Source organism: Pan troglodytes, chromosome 2, assembly GCF_028858775.2.
Source record: "Pan troglodytes isolate AG18354 chromosome 2, NHGRI_mPanTro3-v2.0_pri, whole genome shotgun sequence".
Classification (NCBI taxonomy): Eukaryota; Metazoa; Chordata; class Mammalia; order Primates; family Hominidae; genus Pan; species Pan troglodytes.
In genome coordinates this window covers 48,107,358-48,123,594 of record NC_086015.1, presented here as the reverse complement: position 1 = coordinate 48,123,594, position 16,237 = coordinate 48,107,358, and the positions used below count along the sequence as shown (strand labels likewise).

At 46.7% G+C, this 16,237-nt stretch overlaps 1 long non-coding RNA gene across 5 annotated transcripts in view; it reads right to left on the bottom strand.

Moving 5' to 3' along the window:
* Nucleotides 1-4,413: 4,413 nt before the first annotated feature.
* Nucleotides 4,414-16,237, bottom strand: part of LOC104005535 (uncharacterized) — a 123,140-nt gene continuing 111,316 nt past the window's right edge. For 4 of the 5 annotated variants that reach the window (XR_001713276.4, XR_678915.5, XR_001713275.4 and 1 more), the window contains one exon: nucleotides 4,414-15,506. This is a non-coding gene — a long non-coding RNA (uncharacterized LOC104005535). The remainder of the gene's footprint in view (nucleotides 15,507-16,237) is intronic. The other variant, XR_008546956.2, reaches the window with a different exon arrangement.

The window sequence follows — 16,237 nt, the reverse complement described above, 5'->3', positions numbered from 1 at the left end:
TCAACAGTGGTGGTCTGAAAAAAGAGAGCTTACTAATTCTCAGAGATTGTGAGCCATCTGGTTCTTACCCTGGTTCTTTAGCTTTCCTTAAGTTCTCCGAGTATCCCATAGTATTCCAGTGAATTCTTATGCCTTTTCTTATCCAGTGAACTGGGGTCTCTCTCTTGGTTGCATGGAAGAGCCCTGAATGATCCTGATTCCCTTGGAGGATCCCACCAGGATTAAATATCTAGAGATTGTCAAATGAAACCCAATGAAAACCTGTCTCTGTTGCTGCTATTTTGTGCAGTAGGTATAGAAACAAGGGAGGAAGGGAAAGATGTGTTAGCATCCTCTTTCAGTGAACCCAGGTGAGAGAGAAGCAGGAGTGAGAGAGGTTTGCATGGGGGCAGGAGGAGTGGGATGCCTGTGAGAGAAAAAGGAGAGGAGGCAGGATTGGGCAGGAGAACCTCAGCCTGCAGTATGACCCAATGGTCTCAGCCAGTTCAACACAGAGCTCCTGCACACAGGTTTCCCCTTAGAGAAGCCGTATGTTGGATAGAAATGGCCAGGCCCTAGTACTCTGCTGTGCTCTGTCTTTAGCTGGCGACTGCCCGGAAAGAGTACGGCCTCTGCTCAAAAGCTGAGGCATACTTGAAGGCTCTGCAGCAGGAGGCTGCCAGCTCACTGTGTTCCTTGTGGCTGAACAGGAATTCCTTCCTGGTAGGGAGATCTGAGCTGCACAGCTCCATGGCTGCCTTCCACTGAGCACACAGTTTTATCTTGACACTGTTTTATCTTGTTCTCAGGCCTCTCACTTATCCTGTGAAGTTGGTGTTATTTCCACTCCCCCAGTTGATGAAATGCAGACGTAGCTAGTTATCCCCTAAGATTTTCCTGCTAGTGAGTGTGAGTGCTGGGATTGGGACACAGCTATGTCTAACTTGAAGGCTCCTGCTTTGATGTCCTGTGGCAGAGGCCATTGCTTCAACTGCCATCATCCCCATAATAAGGACTTGGGCTCTGCAGCTTCAGGGCTGCTCATTGCCCCCTGAGCAAATGTTCTATTTGGGTGGTGTGTGTGTATATGCACCTGGGTCTGTCTTGGGTTAAAAACAGAGCTTTCTTTTTAGTTCTGAATAATATTCCATCATCTGGATTACCATGGCTTATTTATCTGTTCACCTACTGAAGGACACCTTGGTTGCTTCCAAGTTTTAGCCATTAAGAATAAAGCTGCTATAATATAAACATCAATCTGCAGGTTTTTGTGTGGACATATGTTTTCAACTCCCTTGGGTAAAAAAACAAGAAGTGTTATTGCTGGGTCATATGGAAAGAATGTGTTTAGTTTTATAGGAAACTGCCAAAACATCTTCCAAAGTGACTGTCTCATTTTGCATTCCTACCAGCAGTGAATGAGAGTTCCTGTTGCTCCAATCCTCACCATTTCATGTTGTCAGCGTTCTGGACTTGGATTATTCTAATAGGGGTGTAGCGGTACTTCACTGTTGTTTTAATGTACATTTCCCTGACATATGATGTGGGGCATCTTTCCCTATGCTTATTTGCCACCTGTATATATTCTTTGGTGAGGTATCTGTTCAGGTCTTTGGCTCATTTTTAAATCGGGTTGTTTATCATTGTTGAGTTTCAGGAGTTCTTCATATATTTCGCATGACAGTCCTTTATCAGATATGTCTTTTGCAATATTTCCTCCCAGTCTGTGGCTTGTCATTTCATTTTCTTCACAGTGTCTTTCACAGAGGAGAAAATTTTAATTTTAGTAAAGTCTAGCTTACCAATTCCTTATTTATTTATTTATTGAGACAAAGTCTCGCTCTGTTACCCAGGCTGGAGGGCAGTAGCACAATCTCAGCTCACTGCAACCTTTGCCTCCCGGGTTCAAGCAATTCTCCTGTCTCAGCCTCCCCAGTAGCTGGGACTACAGATGCACGCCACCATGCCCAGCTAGTTTTTGTATTTTTAGTAGAGATGGGGTTTCACTATATTGGTCAGGCTGGTCTCAAACTCCTGACCTCAGGTGATCCACCTGCCTCGGCCTCCCAGAGTGCTGGGATTATAGGCGTTAGCCACCATGCCTGGCCCAGCTTACCAATTCTTTCTTTCCAGGATCATGACTCTGGTGTCATATCTAAAAAGTCACTGTGAAACCTAAGGTCATTTAGAGCTCTCAACCCACAGAAAACATGGAAAGACCTTAAATGCATATTACTAAGTTAAATAAGCCAATCTGAAAAGACTGCATACTGTATAATTCCAACTATGTGGCATTCTGGAAAAGGCAAAATTAAGTAAAAAGATGAATGGTTGCCAGGGGTTAGGAGAAAGGGAGAGATGAATAGGTGGAGCACAGACAATATTTAGGGCAGTGAAACAATTCTGTATGATACTATAGTGGAAGACACATGTCATTATATGTTTGTCAAAACCTGTAGAATATACAACATCAAAGGTAAAAAGATCAGTGGTTGCCAGGGGTTAGAGGAAAGGGAGAGATAAATAGGTGGAGCACAGAGAATAGGGCAGTGAAACTATTCTGTATGATACTATAGTGGAAGACACATGTCATTAAGTTTGTCAAAACCTATAGAATATACAACATCAAGAGTGAACCCTAATGTGAACTATGGACTTTTATGTGATAATGATGTGCTAAGGTGGGCTCATCAATTATAACCACTGTACCACTCTAGTGGGGGACACTGATAACAGAGGAGGCTATGTAGGTATGGGGGAGGCAGTTCATAGGAAATCTGTACCTTCCACTCAGTTTTGCTCTAAAAATATAATCTATTAAAACAACAACAACAACTCCTCCCACAGCTTTTTCACAAGCTTTAGTTTGGGTTCCCTCAAAGGCAAATGCTGTGGCAAGTAGTTTACCTGAGAGGACATTCCACGAAGCGGTCCTGGAATGAGTTTGCAGGGGAGGGAGGTGTAAGAGAGGAGAGGAATATGAGCCAATAAAGGGCATCAATGAACCAGTCCAGATGGGCAACTGGGGTTCCATCCTGCTGGAGACCATCTGGGGAGCTATGCAGAATGTTGGGACAATTCTGACTTCCATTCCTCACTGGTGGAATACAGCTTCACGGGCGTTGGCTCCCAGGCACTTAGCACCTATGGCCTGTATGTAGGCTGAGCGGCTCCCAGGGCACCAGCAAGAGCTTCAAGTATATATAGCTGGAGAGGGGTGGCGTGGATGCAGTCAGCATGCAGGGAAATGTCCATCACAGCCCTGCGTGGGGCACCCATAGCATCTGCCACATGCATATTCAAGGATTATGGAAAGAATCTGACTCCAGTTTTAGGGTATCTGACACTTGTGGCTTGGGATTCAGGAGAAGTAGCAGTGATTGCTACACCTGTTGGGGCACTGTATGAGTGTTCTGCCATTGCCATAATACCACAGACTGGTTGGCTAAAACAACAGGAAGGTATTTCTCACAGTTCTGGAGTCTAGAAGCCCAAGATCAACGTAGCTTGGACTGTTTGGTTTCTCCTGAGGCCTCTCTCTTTGGGTTGTAGAAGGCCATCTCCTCGCTGAGTCCTCACATGATCTTTCCTCTGGTAACTCACCTTTTTGGAGTCTCTTCCTCTTAGGAGAATACCAGTCTTATTGGATTAGGGTCCCGCCCTTATGACCTAATTTAACCTCTATTGTCTCCTTAAAGGTCCCATCTCCAAATACAATCACATTGGAGGTTAGAGCTTCAACACATAAATTTAGGAGGACACAATTCAGTCCCTAACAGACATGATGGCTGACAACAGGACCTGGTTCTGGGCCCTATTTCCTCTTTTTACTGATCCCAGAAACAGTTAAGTGAGAAGCTTAGGGTCACACAACTTGGGTTGAAATACGATGCTGAGTCATGAGCAAATCTGTCCACCCAGGGACTGCCAGACCAGGGACTGCCCACACCCATGGTCTACAAGGCATCATGCCCCTGAAGTCTTCTGACCTTGTCCGTCTCTCCTTGAGAACCCCGGAGGGGCCTGGCCTTCCATCTTGCCACCTGGGTTCCAAGGCTGGCCATGCCGTATGTCCTGTGCAAGTGCTTCCCTTTGTTCTCTCATCTTGGAAACAAGAGGGCTGGGCTAGGTTACCATTCCTGTGCCCCAGTCTTTTTTTTAGGTGTTGGTGAAAATTTTATTTCTTGGGATCGTACATTGGAACAGTTCATCTAAAAAGGCGATTTGGTGGGAAGTTTCAAAAGCTCTAAAGATGTACACAACCACAGATACTCCAAGACATTCCTAGAAGGGGAACATCTGGGTCAAAGATTGAGCTACAAGGAGAATCACTAGTTTTGGTTTCTCACATTTTACTGTTATAAACATGCTGAACACTAAGAGACTGAATAAACAAATTATGTGCCTTATTCAATAAAACACAAATACATAAAATGTAATTCTGCAGAGAACATTTAATGATTTGGAAAGATTTTTCACAATGCCAAGTGTAAAGGCTAATTTCAGAGCAACCCATATTGTGGTTCCACCCACGTTAAAAAAAATACAAAGATCTAGAAAGCTAATAAACCAAGAATAACAGTCATCACTCCTGAGTAATGGGCTTGTTGAAGATTTAAAATCTTTATTTTTCAAAGTAACAATATATATGCATTGCTTTTGTAAGAAAATCCACAAAAATACTATTATGTTAAAAAATAATTTACCTAGTTTTGGCAGATGCTGCTGGGCAGGAAACTCTACAGCAATTACTGACCTGTTCTTCCCTTGCTGCTTGTGCTTCCACTCTCTATAGCTGAATGCTCACCTTTCCAGCTTCCCTGACTGCTGGGGTGGCCAAGTGATAGGAGTTCTGCCTAGTGAGATGTAAGTGGAGGTCTGCTGGGTGGACATGGAAGTTTCTGGGAAAGTTAATGGCTCCTGATAAAAGGAGGGGATACTTCTGGCCCTCTACCTCTCCTTTCTTCCTTCTGGAATGTGGAAGTGATGACTTGAACAGCAGTAGTCCTCTTGTGACAACAAGGCAATAAGTGTGGTGCAGCAGAAGGGTAAAGTCTAAGCTTTTGATGACACCTTAAGTCAATGCATCAACCCTGGACTCCCTCCAGGCTTCTTGTCATGGGTGAGAATTCTGATGTAACAGTTCTGGCTACCTCAGGTTTGAAGGCTTTTGGCTGCAAGTAAGACTTAAGGTCTCTCCTCTAGGTCCTAGATCATCCCTATCATTCCACACTGCCTTCATAGAGAGAAACAGTGCCTTAAAGGCACTCTTTTCCCAAGCTGATGCTGCCTTCTTTTTGGCATTAGTATCTGAATTTATTTGGTGGCTCCTGGAGAGAAGCACTGTCTTTTGTAGCATAGGAATGTGTTAAGCAGCCCTTGTGCCCAACAGAGCAGGACCTTGTATGAGACAGCCAGTCAGCTGTCTCTCAAAACACTATGTGCTGGGCATTGTGCCATGTGCTGGGGAAGGCAAAAGAGCAAAACGGACTCATACCTTGTCCTTCTGAAGCTTATCACTCGGTAGAAAACAAGAATATTGAGAAGTCAGTTAATCCTTTGCATAGTTGTTGGTGTGCAGTGTTTTAAAGAACAGGGTGCCATGCTAGTGTGTCCTGGATGGGCCTGGCCCGGGGCTCAGGGAAGGCAGCCTAGAAGCTCTTTTCTGTCTCTAGGCTCAGCAAGATGTATCCCAAATTCCCAGGCTTGTCTGTGACAGCCTCTGCATCACAATGCCAAATGGAAGGAATCTTTCCTTTTGTCAGAGCCCTTGCCTGTGGGCTTTATCATCCATATATGCAAAATGAGGGAAGTGGATTCCACAGACTTCCAGCTTCCCAGAGCTCAAATCCCACGTGAAAGCAGCTGGGAGAGGCCACCACAGGAATGGTGCAAACACAGGCTGACAAGGCAAAGTGGGGGCTGTTTGCTTCCCAGCCTTGGCAGAGATGGGTCCCACATTTGTTCATAGACAGAGGCCTCTGCAGGGAACAGAGTATGCAAAGGCCTTAGGAGTAGGCCTGTGTGAGCAGCAGCAGGAAGGCCAGTGGGGCTGGGGCAGAGTGGGGCACAGAGACGGATCCCATGTGGCAGTGAGCAGTGGAGGTCAAAGCCCTAGGATCCAGCTTGTGTTTCAAAAGGATTTCAGGTCAGCCCTTGCCCATTCTGTTTGCTCTCAGAGTAAAAAATTGAGGTCAATGTTGGAGAGATCTGGTAATCCATGCAGCAAACTGCATTGATGGATGTGGTCTCAGACCTTGCATGTACCAAGGTAACCTAAGCAATGAAGCATTTATTTTTATTTTGTATTTATTTTGAAGTATTTTTAAATGTGTATGACTTTTATAATCATAAAAAATTCAAATTGTAAAAAAATGGCAAGTGGTTATCCCTAGGGATAAGATTATCAGGGACTTTCACATTCTACGCTGTATGTCAGCAGTCTTTTTAAATTTTTGGTCCTTGAACAGTGCTATTTTCCATTGTTCTCTGCCTCTAAACATTAATGGGTATTCCTCTAGGTGATGTACAAGAAGAAACAGGCAAAGACAGAAGAGTATTAACTCAGTTTCATGGTCACAAAGTCAATTACACACACACACACACATATACACCCTGCTTCTTCCAGTAGAGTCAGGCCCAAGGGAACAACCTTGGAGGGAACAGCTCTTTTTTCTTCCTCCACTTCCAGTGCTCTCTTCCCTCAGTCTCCAGTGCTTCAAGCTTGAAGGCAAGTAGAAAACTTTGAAGGCAATCACACCTACGTTGCCTGTTGGTGGGTGGTTGGGAGAACTGCCTGGGAAGGAGGGAGGAGGATGAAGTCCCTTTGGGCAGGGTTAGCAGCACACATCTTTGGAGTCTGACAACCTACTCACCAGCTGTGAGACCGTGAGCAAGTTTCTTGACCTTTCTGAGCCTGTGCCTCACCTGAAAAATGGGAATGATGACACTGCTTCCATTCCCAGGGCTGCTCTGTGCTGCAACGAGACAACACAGGCTGAGTGCCTGGCACACAGTAAGTGCCAGTGGGTTAATGGGGTCACTGTCTTTGTTTCAGAGCACAAAGACCTCTGGCTCTGGAAACAGAGGACCAGGCTGCATGGTCCAGGACAGGTTGCTTTGCTTCCGCTTCTCCAACTGTGAGATGGAGCTGCGGTGGGACAAGGCGGGGGGCAGACATTTCTGCAGCAGGATGCAGGTGTCCCTCACAGCTCCTTCCTTCACCTCAGTGGGCTCCACCTTGATGCCACTCATCTGAGACTGTGACTGATGGACTGCTGGCAGGTGTCTAGCCCTGGGCTCTGCGGCACCCAAACCTGCTGTGCCAGGAAGTGAGGATTCCCGAAGCTGAGGCTGCTCCCAAGTTTCACCTTCTGTTGGGCCTCAGCCTCAGGTCTCGTTTTTGGCTCCTGTGCCACCCCCTGGAACTAGGGAGCAGTGGTCCAAGTCTCTGGAACTGAACCAGGATGTCAGGCAGCTGGAGAATGTTAGGGATGAGGTTTTACTGCTTATTTTGCTCTACTTTTCTATCAAAATTCTTTTATGCTATGCCTCTTAAAATAGCGATTTCAAACTCTCTCATTGGTCTGTGAGGTTTCTTCTGAGTTTTAAGAAGACAAAGGGAATGGTGAAATAAATCTTTTTGCCTCCCCCCACCCTTAAAAAATCCATAAAAAATTAACATGAAGGTGAAATTTTTTGACTTCATCTCTGTCCTTGAGACCCGTAAACTTTTCCTGAAATTTCAGCAGAGTGATGTGCAGTTTTCCTGGGGAGGGTACCCAAAGCTTTCCTGATAGTCTCACTGCAGTTGGTGTGATGGAGTACATAGGAACACTTCCCTTGTAGCAATGACACTCAAATTACTGTATTTTCTTAATGAGAGAAGCCACTTGCCTGAAGCCAGTACCTACCAAGAGACAGATGCTTGGGGTTGAAAAGGTCTTTGGCTATGGCTTTCATGAGGAATACATAAAAAACCACCTATGAAGTCTAAGGTAAATGGTGATAATTACCAGCAAAACAAGGAAATCTACCCCTGCCACTAGCAAAAAAAGAAGTCCACCTCGAGAAAAGAGTACGACAAATTTTGTCAAGTTGAAATGATATGACCGCCCAGTGTGTTTGGTCTTTATGGCATTATCTTTTAGGGTCAAGGTTTCTCCAAGTTGACTGCCAATCAAATGGCTTTTCATTGCTCAGACAGAAACAGGTGCTCTAAGTAAGCTGGGCACAGCTGACTTTCATGATCCCCACTTGTTCATTAGGGAGGTAGAAAATCAAAAGCAAGGGCAAGTGTGGGTCTGGGAGCATTGCCGAGCTCAAATCTCTGCTCCAGCAAGTAATGTCTCTCATTCCTGAGGTACAGGCTGGCTCCTAAATCTCTCTGGCTCTAGTTCCTCTCCTTAAAATGGGGTTGCTGTGGGCTCAGATTAAAGAAATGGAAAGCCTTTAAAAGGTAACTGTGCCATGTACTGTGTTAAGAATTTAGTAAATAAAAATCTAAGACTTTATATTGGTAGAAAATAACTTTTACCTTCCAACTTCCCTGTTGTGAAGGAGAAAAGGATGTTCTGGGCATGTGTATGCAGGTGAAAATGGGAGAGTCAGGTTATCACTGCCCAGCATTCCTAGGGATTTACTTTTACAATTCACAAAAGTTTTAAGAGAATCATTATTCAACATACAGTAGTAAACACCCTAAACCTTCCACATTCTGCAAACGGTAGGCACAGACGCTTCACTATTGTGGCCTTCTAAATTTGATACTCAAGGGGTTTTCTCCCCCATCTTTTACTCTATTTTGGTAGTTCTCAAACTTGAGTGCACTGGCCTCACCGCAGAGCTTCTAACTCAGCAGGGGTGGGTGGGGCTGGAGGATGTGCATGTCTAAAGCGTTCCCAGGAGATGCTGGTGCTGCTGCTGCTCCAGGGAGCACACTTTGAGAACCATTGCTCCATTTGATATTAAATACATTCGGGGAACTCCTTTTCCAAATGCAGCTTTTCCCAGAAGAGCTGACTGGGGCCAGCAGATGGTAACCAGCTTAAGACAAGGTGGTGAGTATGAAAGTGTGTGTCTGGCAAGCTCCCTACATCATCAGGGCTTTTGGTTGTCTACAACGGGCTTCCAGAGAGAGTCTTATAATTTGGAATGTGGCTAGCTGCAAAGGTAGGATCCCAAGGAAGTTATAATACAGTGATTCTAAACTCAAAGGTTCAAATGATCACAAAATCAAGGTTTTAGAAAAGGGGGAATGGACACTGTTTTTTTCTGGCCAGGTGGCATTAAGTCAGCCTGAGTGGAATGTCTGGAATGTTCAGGAGGGGAGAGACTCTTCTCAATGAGGTGAATGCACTTTGGAAAAGAAGCCGCTATGGGGATGGAGGTCTGTGGCCCAGCAGGGGGGCTCTGGCTGGATCTAAGCATGCAGGGGAAGCAGCCCAAGGTTGTGCTCCCCTAGGCTAGCCTTGAGGAAAGAGTTCTGGGCAGGGGTGGGGTAAGGTGGGTGGGGAGCACAATTTGCCTTTGCAGTCTCAACCTCTGAAGGTCACTGTACAAACTTCAAATGAATTCAGCAGCTCAATACCAAAATTAAGTAGAGCATCCTCTGGATCTTAAATGGTTCTCTCATTCTCTCTCTGGACTTGACCCCATTTTATATTTTATTAGGTTTTTAATCAGGTTCCATTATGAAGTGCTTTAAACAAGGTTAGAATCTACAAATGCACAAAGGGAGAGAACACTGCCTGGTCTACCTGGTTTAAGAAACCAGAGTGGAAGCCTCTGAGAATGGAGAAGGCTTTGCTCAGTCCCTGGGAGCGGCCCTGGACTTCCATCATCAGCTTTGTCCCCTTCATGCTGGCTCCTCAGCAGCAGGGAGCAGTGGCTCAGCACATGGACTCTGAGGCCAGAGTGCTTGGGTTTAAACAGCAGTGACACCAATCACCAACAATATGGATGGTGTGGTCTTGGTACTTACCTGATAGGGTGGTTACATGACCTGCCTGCTTATGAGGAGGAAATGGAGGTACTGAGTACATGGCTAAATGTACATGGAGGGCTCAGGGCAGTGCCTGGCACAGTTTCTATTCTGTAATTGCCTGCTGCTATTAATGATGATACCACTGAAAGGAAACAAAGACCCACGGCTTCAACAAATAGCAAGAGTGTCTGACCTTGAAGGCTGCTGGGCTTGGGCTGTGCTCATCCATTCATTGAACAGATTTATTCAGTGTCTACTCAGTGCCAGACACTGAACTAGGCTGGAGGGTACAGCAGTGAATGAAGCTGAATATTCCTGCCCTCAAGGAGCTTATGACCAGTGGGAAAGACACAGATTCAGCAAAGATTCCCACTAATGAACGAGTAATGACAAAATGAGATGAATGCTCTGAAGGGATGGAATTCAGCTTGCTGAGTGCACGGGAGAGCTGTTACCTGACCTGGCCTTCTGGGTAGTGGGAGTTAGCTCTGTCTGAAACTTGGAGGACGGTCAGGCATCAATGATGGGAATTTGGAGGCAGCTGGGAGCCTTCTAGATAGGGTGGAGCTGAACGAAGGCCCTGGGGCAGGGGCCAGAGGGATCTTATAAAAAGGGAGGAGGGTAGGGAAGGGAGTGGATGTCATTCATGGGTCCCACTGAAGTTAGCGTGAGGACAACCCTTTAAGCAGTTATAAGGCCAGGAATGGGAGGCATTTGCGTGATTTAGGAGTGCATTTTGAAAAGATCATTCTGGTTATAACGTGGAAGAGATAAGGCTGAAATGGAAGCTGGAGAGGTTGTGGGGAGACCCAAAAGGGGTGGAAGTTGTTTTGAAGCATCCCCTAGAGTGCCTGTAACATAGTTCCTGCCCAGCTTGCTGTCCCCACTGGAGATTTTTTTTTTTTTTTAAAACAGGGTCTTGCTGTTACCCAAGGTGGAGTATAGTGGCACAATCTCTGCTCACTGCAGCCTCAAACTCCTGGGCTCAAAAGGTCCTCCCACCTCAGCTGCCTGAGGAGCTGATGAGACTACAGGTGTGTGCCACCACACCCCTGTCTAATTTTTAAAAACACTCTTTATAGAGATTAGGTCTGGCTATGTTCCCCGAGTTGGCCACCGGAGATTCTGATGGAGCAGGTGCATGGTGGTCCCTGGGATCCTGCTTTTCCAACATGCTGAAGCTGCCGCCCATGGACCACACCATGAGTGGCTCTAGCTTGGACTCCATTGGTCGTAGGGGAGTTGGTAACTGGATGAATTCTTAGGAGATGGCAAGAAGCCCTTTCTGAAAACTGGGACTATTTTGCTTTGAAGATATTTGTCCCTAAACATAATTTAGCACAAATTTCAGAGATGCCCTTAACGATATAGGGATGGAGTGAGGGATAGAACTTTACAGAAGTAGACTCACCCTCCAGAATTCTAAGGTGATACAGATGCAGGTGGCTCTGGTTAACTCAGGCTCTATGTAACCTGGGTGCTATGCAAGGTTTGCATGGTGCTTGTTTTTATCCATCTCTCTGGTTTTCAGAGCAGCAAGAACCCTATACAAACAGACTATAGACTGGGCCTGAGTTAATCAGAGTGGCTCTGGATCTTTGTCCTGTAGAAAGCTAGACAGAGGAATATCCTCCTTTTTATTAGCGTTATGGAAAGGACACCAGCCAACCCAGCCACTCTATCTTGAAAACTCTTGCTTGGGCTCTGAAAAATGGTGATGTCACATATAAGATTTACGTTAGGCACAAAATACTACTCCAACTCTAGAGAACTCCATTAGTTTTCCAGCTCTGCTGGGTCCATGGCTGTAAGGACCTGGGGAAAGGAAGCCCATCTGTCAGCACAGGTGATGCAAGTATTACCTTTGATGGAGTGTCTGGCAGATCAGTGCCCTAGGAACAATCCCATGCTTGGTTCTCGTCCAGCCCTCAGGTCACTGGGACATGCACTGATGGAGAGCTGTGGAACTCTCCCTGGCCAAGAAAGGTGTTTGCTTTCCAGGGACCCTGGGACCATCTAGGAAGTGGATGCATTACCTGTATGTGCGGCTACAAAGAGCCTTCCTCTCTCCAGGAGGCCACCGTCCTATTACTAGGTCCTCCCTTCCCTCTACTTTGCCCTATTCAAAGCTACCATCACCAAGTATCAAAACAAAGGTCCAAGCTCCGCAACCATTGTGTGTTTTGGCACCTAGGAGGAAATGTTCAGTTGAGTGGCACTTAACCCTCCTGATGGCCCATAAACTTCATTTTCACAGTGGGAAACCTGGTAGCACCATTTTCTCTGTAGGAAGCTAATGTTACCAGGAGTGTCTTTTTCTTTAAAAGTGGAGCATTTGTGTTGGGGGATAAACAGCAGCCTCAGGAGGCCAGTGTCTGCAGGGGAGCTGCAGCAGCCAGCCCAGAACTGGAAAGCCGCGTGCCTGGGTTCTGGAGCCGAGGGTCCTCTGCGGCGGGTGTAGCTGCCTCGCCAGAGGGCGCCCTTGCGGGTTCTGGAGCTGGAATGCTGCCTGTAGTGTGGTGTGGCCCTGGTGTTGTGAAGTAGCCGTTCTCTGATTGGCAACGGCCTGATTCACAACACCAGCTGCCCCACCACACCATGCCAGGGAGGTCTCTGGGGCAGGCCGATGGGCGTAGAGATGCCTTTGTGCTGCTGCTGCTGGAGGTGGAGAGAGGACAGAGAACAGCCAGAAGTGAGAACCGGGAAGCAAGCATATGCTAACATTTCACTGCCTTCCCCAGCCCCACCTGAAAGACTTTTTTTCGTTGTGCCTTTTGTGAACTTCTCCATCCCATAGGGGTCATGGGTGGGTATCCATGGCTCCAAGGAGTCCTGGGTCCTGAACACAAACTTACCTGTGCGTTGGTATTTCTCTGGGAAGAGGATCTGCCTTCAATAAATGCTCAAAGGGAAACACAGCCCTCCACAGCTTAAGTATGTCCAGTGTGGGCCTTCACAGTATTTGATGATCACCATACCTCCCAGAACAAAGTTTTTTCCCCACCAATGCTTTTCTGGGAGAAATGCAAGGAATCCCATTACTGTGTTGCCAAACACAGAAACCAGAAACCAGACATGGTTCTTACTGCATATTCTGAGTAATTTCTTTCCCTCGGCTGTCCCTCACCCCTCCATTTGTATGCTGTCCAGGGTCCCCAAACCTCCAAGGCCACGCTTGGAGTAGCTTCCATGTCTACTGAGGATGATCAGGGTCAAAATGGAACCCTTCAAGGATGCACAGCAATCTCCCTGCTCAGTCCTCTACAGAGTGGGGAACACATTCCAGATAAAAAATAAGGGTGACCACCGAGGATTTGAGGCAGTCAAACCAACCAACCAAAGCTGAGACTGGCTGAAAAGAAATCAGGTAGCCAACATGGACACACTTAACCATCACGGCGCCTGCCTTTCCATCAGCCAGTGACCCGCCAGGGTGCTTCCTCCCCTGGCTTCAGCTGGTCCAGGATCCTGAATGTCTGTACTACGGAAACCCAGTAGTAAGATCACTTGGGAGCTCTCCTTTTGGTAGCTGCCTGGATTTTATCACCATTATGAAATTATATAGCATAAACTTGATGTGAAAATAGCATTTGAAGTTTAAACCCTATTTCCAGGTGTCAATAAACACTTTAAATGAACAGCTCTTTGGCCCAAAATGGCTCCCGCATGCTGTGTGGTTCTTAGTTACCCAATCAAGAAAAATCACATTTCCCACTTTCTGCCATCTATCTTGGAACCCACTTTATTTTAAGGACATAAACTTGGCAACTTCCTAGTACTGGATATGGCATAGAAGTTCTGCCAAAGTTCTTGCCAGAGTTGGGGGAAGCAGAAACTTTGAGTAATTTATCAATCATAGCTTATCACCAGGCCACATAAATCACCGTGGTCTTGGAGTTCAGAAATGTCTGGATTTTTCCTATCTGCAATCAGTGATTCTCTGCTGGGACATTAGGCTATAATCTCTACACTGGGGCCTCTGGCCCACAGAATCCCAGGCTGGGAATCTAGGTTGGGAACACTAGATAAATGTGTGTATTTGATGAGCATTGGTGTTGACTAAGTTAACATGGCTGGCTTTCCAAGCATCAGGTAGAGACCTGGAATTTTTTCTTTCCCATGGGGCTGAAATTTCTGCAGACTGTCTTGAGGACCAATAACCACTCACTTTGAGAATGAGCAAGTTCCAGAAAGTGGGATTAACTCCTTGTAAAAAGTTGCTGACCAAGAGGGTACATGGGAAGGTCACGCTGGTACCAGGTAAAACCTGTACAAACTCCAAGAAATTAGACAACACAAACCCACATCCTGGCGCTATCCCATCTCTGTGTCTGAGGGGCAAAAGGTGACTCCGGAATAGGTGAGAAACTGGGGCCACGAACAGACTCATCTGCAGCCAACTCCACTTTGTGGTTCTGTCGAGAATCCACTAGTGCCCAAGGGGATACAGAGAGATCAATAAATCATCAATAAATGGCCATCATGTTTTAACTTCCAATGCTTGCAAGGACTTGGCACCTTAAAGGGCAGGGCCAGGCCTGGCACAGGCCCTACCCCCTCTTCCCCTAACCCTCCCTATTCTCCTCCTCTCTGTGCTTTCTTAACTTCTCAAATGAACCATGCTCCCTCTCACCCCAGTGCCCTCACACAAGCTGCTTCCTCTGCCTGGAATGCCTTTTTCCCAGTTCTGCATGTTGAATACCAACTCCTTCAAGCTTCAACTCCAGTCACTTCCTGGACCTCCAACCTCAGACCAGACCTGACTCCTCTGTAACATGCTCTACAGGTATCTGGTCCTCTTCCTTGCACTTCTCATGGCATGTGAGTGAAGTCTCCTCCAACTTCAACACTGGGTTCCCAGCGTTGGCCATGTGGGAGATGCTTGATGAATACTGGTTGGATGAATGAATGATTTCAACCAAGACTCAATGGCCCAGTTATTCTTTTCTAAGTGCTCAGATGAATCCCTCAGGAGAATAAATATGGCACCAGGTATTTTAGAAACATACATGGTGCTATTCTGTAATGAATAATTTTACTTCAATAGACTGTCAGACCTCTTAACTCATCTTCCTGACTCTAGGCTAACTTCACGCTGATCTGACTCACCCTCTCCTAAACTCCCCATTGCCCCAGGATAGAGTGAGTCCCAGATCCTGCAGCCTCTTTTCCAGCATGACCCTCCCCGGTGGTGCAGTGGTGCCCCAGCATACCACATGTGCATGCTTCTGTGGATCTGAACCTGACTGGAAGGCCCACACCCCTTTCTATCGAGAAAATTCCTCTTTCTGCAGTCCCAGTTCTGGAGCTAGCCATCAAGGAGGCCTTCCTTGCCCATTGCTAAGCTTGCACTCTTGGCCTGGCCTCTGACTCTTGTACCTTTTGTGTCCTTCCATTACTACTTACATCTTCAGTCTGTCTTAGTTGATGGTGAACCTGAGGACAGAAGCCATCGTGGAGTCGCCTGGCAGGTCAGCACTCACACAGCACCTGGAACACAGGGGCCTTCAGCCTGGATGTGCTTCCATTCCTTGAGGAGTTCCTGCAAAGCAGGGGGTGTAAGGGCACTATGATAGTAAAAATCTGTTCTTTGTGTCCCCTGTGAATCATCAGAATGTCCAGAAAGTTCCAATATTTTGCCATATTAAGTGCATTTCTTCATCTCCATGGCCACCCAAACTCCCAGTCCAGACCCCTGCCAGAGCAGGGGTCTTCAGGCTGCATGTGGGCTGGCTGAGTGCCAAGGAGTTAACATTCCCAAGGAGCATCAACCAGTGACGGACGGGGGTTAGTGGATAAACACCCGGCTCTCTGGCCCCCTGGGTGGGATAACCCTGAGATGTGTTCTACACCAGCTCACAGAGGTCCGCATGTGCCAGCAGCAGTAACCTGATGGATAACCTTTACTGGCTCCCTTCCTCAGTCTCTTACAACGCTTCCTGGACCACTGCCCAACACTCAGCAGTGCAGTTAGTGTCAGTGTGAGTGTATTCAAGTCCACTCATGGTTTTGAATGGGTGGATGTTATGCTGTTGCCAGGATGGGGCCAGGGCGAGAGGAGAGAGGCACCCTCCGTGCTGATCCTGCTCTCGTCTGAGCTAGACCATGGGTGCTTCCTGAGATTCTGCATCTTGGGCATCTTGCCTGCTCACTCCAGATCCCCCCCCGCCGACTTTCAGGAAATCAGAATATAAAACTCAGATAAAACAACCTATCCCAAGTAGGTGTTTTCCAGAGTGTGCCGTATCTATATTTCTTCACTGCTTTTTCGTA